This window comes from Lactuca saligna, chromosome 5, assembly GCF_052625555.1.
Source record: "Lactuca saligna cultivar CGN05327 chromosome 5, ASM5262555v1, whole genome shotgun sequence".
NCBI lineage: Eukaryota > Viridiplantae > Streptophyta > Magnoliopsida > Asterales > Asteraceae > Lactuca > Lactuca saligna.
In genome coordinates, this window is record NC_136421.1 from 266,128,254 (window position 1) to 266,134,305 (window position 6,052).

The following is a 6,052-nucleotide window of genomic DNA, read 5'->3' on the forward strand; positions in this document are numbered from 1 at the left end:
CAATTGTGTTATTTGCATTTTCAAAAGTCGTTAGTGGAGCGCGTGTGGTTCACCGGCACACTAACATGGACTTGTGAGAAATGGCAACGGTCTAAACAATTAAGACTATGATTACGGTATCCCTTTTCATAGTTCTGAAAATTGTTTAGACACACATGTGAGCTATCTAAGAAAGGTTGTATGAATCTAAATTTCAGAAGTCCAGCAGATTTCTGGAAATATGTCAGAGCTAGTGGGAGCATAAGTGTTATGCTGATAATAATCATGTTAGTGGGAGCTTGATTATTACATTTAGTGTTGCAAGTTAGCAATGTTAATTATAGAAAACAAAGTTTCAATTCGTGAAGTTGCAGGGGTTGAAAAGTTGTTTTGCTATAATTAAGGGAGAGGAAATACTTTATTTCAATTCTAAAGCTTAGATTGAGATTTTAATCATCTTTAGTCAAGAATATATATATATATATATATATATATATATATATATATATATATATATATATATATATATATATATATATATATATATATGAATTTTATGTTGGAATGGTTCAACTTGAAGAAATTCTATATATATATATATATATATATATATATATATATATATATATATATATATATATATATATATTGTGTTTTCAAAATTCGATTATGATTACGGCATCCCTCTTCATAGTTAAATTTTGAAAACATGGCAAATAAAAAATATTATAGCAAAAGACTGGTCTAGTATCATGTCTTTATGTCAAACATCATGAATCGTGTCCCATATGCTTCGGATATAGGATCGATTGCATGTGCTATAATATTCATCTTTTCTAAATTTTCTTAATGCTTAAGGCACTGAGAAGGGAAAAGTCTAGAACTGGATATGACTAAAGTGATTAAGCAATTGTCGAGGACAATCTGAGGTTCGCCAAAGATTGGTTGCTCAGGGAAAGTTGGAAGTATGATGTAAGTTGTCGGAAAGGACCGTATTGACATGTTCTGAAAAGAAGTAACTCTTGTTCGGAAGTGATAGTCAAAATGGGACTATGGAAATGACTCCATATGTGGAAGTTATTCAATCTATGTAAGATTAGAAAACCTTAATGCAAGAAGGATGTTCATAGCAATGTACTTTGAATATGAGACTTCCGTTCCATAGAAGTTGACCTTCTTTGGAATACTCTGTAATGACTGGTGACAAGGTTTTGGTGACTTTGTGAATAATCATTACAAGAGGAACATTGCATAAAAGTTTAAAATCTAACAGATTTTTGGTAAATGATAGGAATGGGGGATTCTCACATTTACAATAAGGATTTGGGATTGTGAAATGAGTATCATTGGAATCATGTTCAATTGATCTACATCACAATGTAAGGATCATAGACAAACATAGTGTGCATACTAGGAGTATGGCATAACTATTGTTTAGAAAAACAAAGTGTACATGCTAGGAGCATGGGACGACTGTTGTTTTTATTCAAGTCTTAAGTTGATTGTTTGAAACATTATACAATGAATAATGTGTAATCAATACGGTGATAAATAAAAGGTGGTTCTATTTATATTCAAAAGGGTTCTGAGACCATATTGGATTCGATTATTATTTTGTTTCACTTTGCATGTTTTGACTTCCAAAATAGCTAGGTTATTCTTTCCGAACGACTAAGTTATTTAAACACTCCACATTCGTTCATATGTTGGAAGTACGTATGAATCAAGACTGTCGTGAATCGAGTTTGTAGATGGCTAAATGGGTTTAGTCATAGCAATGGTTGCTACAACATTCATGAGTGCTCATAAGTTATGAGTATTGGAATAAACCCACGCTCACTTGTATCACTTCATGGAATTTATCTCGAGTGATCGTGAGACGGTAATATCATATAAATCTTCAAACCTAGAGATATGAGTTGTTACCTAAGAGTTGGTTGTGCATTGATTGCACGTAAACGCATCAGTAACTTGATGTTATAAAACGTGCCTTTGTGTACAATTCAACAAGTAGTAGAACAAGCATATAAGTCGAAGTTTATCTGTTCCTTCTAGAAATAGAAGCGATATCTGGGCCCCTCGATGATTTTGTTGTGACCTATGTACCGGCCGGTCAGAACTAAATTGATGTGTTCGATTAAGTTCTTTGTCAAACAAATCGAAAATTGGGAAACAAACTGCTGGACAATGAGTACGATGTTGTTCCATGTATTTGTCCGGCTGATATCATGAGAACAGAGGATTATATGATCACTTATCTAAAATGGCGCTTCATAGTTCAACAGAGTTTTCAAGAGCTACGATTGCTGGTTGGTTCCTGAAGTAACATACACAAATATAGTTATTAGACTTATCCAATTGGGAGTCTATTGGATAAGGTGTCTAAGTCCATAACTTATTTGGTACATACTTGACCCGACCCGGCATGGTCCATTTGGGTTGCATTTCATCCAAACAATTTATGGATAATTTTATGAGAATTGTATACTTACGATTTATTAATATATTATAAGTTATAATATATTAATATGAAGTCATGTTGTTTAATTAGTTTTAGTCTTAAATTAATTATGAATTAATTTAGAGATTAAAAAGAAGACTGATTAAATTATGGACTATTATATTTTATATAGTGTGGGCTAATACTCATTTGTTAATGGGCTAAGCTAATATGGAAGTCCATGGATGATCCATGGAGCTTTTAACCCATGGATCCTTGGAAAGGAAAAGACATGGGTTATTAGGGTTTCACCCTAACCATGCACACTATATAAAGAAGCATATGATGCAAGAAATGTGACACTAGTTGTGAGACTTAGAGGTGACCGATTTCATAAGAAAGTATACTACTCTCTCAAAGTTTTCCTAGCATTTGTGGTGATTTGTGATTCCATTTGAGGCATTCACATTATTGGTGCTAGGCTCTCAAACTCCAAGCAATCAACCACTATCAAAAGGTATGTACTTCTACTAGCAATTTTATGATTCGTAATACTTATGCTATGCTAGTTAGGAAGAAACCTTGGAAATTATTATTTGCATGTATTTTAGAAGAAAACATAGATCCAAGGTTTATTAGGGTTGCATGCACACTTAGGAAGGGTTAGATTGCTCAAAACCCAACAATAGTTTCATCAAGTTCAAAGCTTTTTACCTCCAACTGATGCCAAATGGTGATAAGATTCTGGATCCAAAGAGTCCTACTCCTCCTACTCCTCCAATATGATCTTATATTCTTCACCTCTCTCCTTCAAAGTAACCAAAACACACACACATACAAAGCTCAAGAGTGCTCCAAAGTGGATTAGGGTTCGTTTAGGGACCAAGGTGGGTTGGAGGCTGATGAAAGAAGGTAGGTTGGGGACTTAAGGATGTTTAAATAGGGTTCAAACCCTAAAAATTAGTGTTTAAGGATCATGCACATACGTCATACATAAGCTAGGCTAACCCAGAGTATGTGACCTCGGTCCAAATAATACAAAAATGCCAATATGAGCCATTCTGCAACATTTCTCATACACAAGGGCTAAGATACAATAAATCTTCATACTTAGGGTTTAATTTGGAAATACCTCATCATCAGAATGTTACAATTCTCTCCCACTTAAACTATACTTTGTCTCGAAGTTCATTGCCATGAACAACTCCTGGTAATGCTCTCACATATCAGATTCGGGTTCCTATGTCCATTCGAAACCCTTCCGATGTCGCCACAGAAACTTGACCAAGGATACCACCTTTTTGTGCAAGGCCTTCGTGTTGCAGTCTAAAATTGTCACTGGTCTCTCAACATAGTTCAAGCGTTTGTCTACCTAAGTATCATCTATAGGGATAACCACTGAATCATCAACCACACGGTTTTGAAGCTGAGACACATGGAAGGTGTTGTGGATTTTGCTGAGCTCCTCAGGAAAATCCAATCTATATGCTACCTTTCCAACCCTGGCTACCACCCGAAACAGACTAATACACTAGGAAAGATGCGACTCTCACCCATAACATTGCTCCCGGTTTGTTGCGTTCGCTACTCCGATGTTGCATATACTAGTACATGTATTGTCATTAAGGATTCGAACAAGCAGTGTCAATTCCATCAAGTTACATCTCCCAACGCCCATGTAGTGTTTGTGCAAACGTTCCATCAATCGTCAACACCACTCATGTCATGGAAACCATGGACCATATCCCGAGTGGTTGTCTACAAAAACCATTTGGCATCAAAGTTGTCTTAAACTCTTATCCTATATGTATCTTTCAACCCACTAAGCCATCATATTATATGGATAGGGTACACATCTAAGTCTAGGTTGGTACACTTCACCCACTAGTGTATTCCCCTTTTAAATAATCAGCTATTAATTCATCTTTTAATGGTTTACACAAATGACATCCATAAGTATTCATGCATAATAATTATCATCTTTTTATAGCATATAACTTCCCAAATCTTTTTATAGCATATAACTTCCCAAATTACTTCTTATGTAAACATGTAAACAAGTGAATACAAGTTGAACATTTTACATCATATATAAGTTCATGCATATATCATCATTATGGCTTGACAACATCAATATCATGCTTTGTCCTAATCATCATAGACAAGTGTTTCCAAGAAAGCAAGGCATGCATCCATCACATATAATCATCACAAAACACTGCTTCTATCATGGCCCTAACACACCACTCACATGAAAAGGGTAAGAATCTAGCATTTAGGCATCATAAGTTCTCATATAAATAAAGGAACATAGCAACCCAAAAATATATCACACATAATATGGTCACATGAAACCGAAATAGCCTAGGTTCATTCCAATCCATCTAAGATATGGCATTTCTTAACAAAGTACTTTGAAATCCACAAGATTAACTCGCCTTTGCCATAAACGTGTCTTCTCTACCCTTCAACTCTTGTAGGAACTGAGGTATCAAACCTTCCCATAGTGAAACACAAAGAAATATATTAATAGAAGTTTACATGAACAAATAATAGCATTTTAATACCCAAACATGCAAATTTGTCATTAGGCCAAATTTTCAGATTTTAACATGAAACAGCAACCTGTTCGAGGCAACTTTATCACCACTTAAACCTGTAAACATTTCAACTTTATTCCATATTCCGGTAGTTCATACTTTTAAGTTTAAAATTACTACTCTCACGATCCAAACGATTGTTTTACAATTTTCTATGAATTTTACAAAATTGCATATCCATGCAGCTAATTTTCGATGTTTGTGAAAATGGAGATTTTCACCTTGGTTAGAGACAATATCAGGACATGGGAAAACTCATGGACAAACTAGACCCAAAATGAAAACTTTGAGAGTTTATGGATCACCAATCTGACTTTTGATGATTTTTATATATTAACAGGGATAGATTTGTAATTTTACAGAATTTTCCAGCATTGCATTTTAAGGGTTAATTGACAACTTAAACCATTAAGCCATAACCAAAATCAACTATAAAGATGGAAATTGAGTTCTTAATAGTACTAACATTTCAAGAAGTAAAATAACAATTTCAACCCCAAGTCTTGATTCAAAGTACGTTGTTTTTATGAGAAAAACAAAGTTCATTGTTAAAAGAGGAAACACCACTAGGGGTTGAGTTTCTTCCACCATTAAGGCTCATATTAAGACCTTTAAGGACTGTTTTGGAGATCTTTTGGATGGCTCAAAACACTGTCTTTTTACAGAAAATTATTTCCCTGAACCAAGATAACAACAACATGAATTTCTTCAATCAACAAAGAATATAATGTCCCCAAAACTTGGAGTAATTCAAGGACATAAACAATAAAGGTCTTATGGGTGTTTACAAAAACATTTTGATAGCAATTATCCATCCATAAAACACCCAACAAGCTGGAAATTAACCAAAGAAGGATTGCAAGATGAAGAAGGTAGATTAATTAACATCAAATAAGATGAAGTTGACATCACAACTCACCCAATTGGAAAGCAATTGAGCTATGAACATGATGAGAAGATGAACTAGAGAATTTTACCACCAATTGAATGATTTTTCACAGTCCTTCCCCCTCTCTAGGACCGACAAAACAAT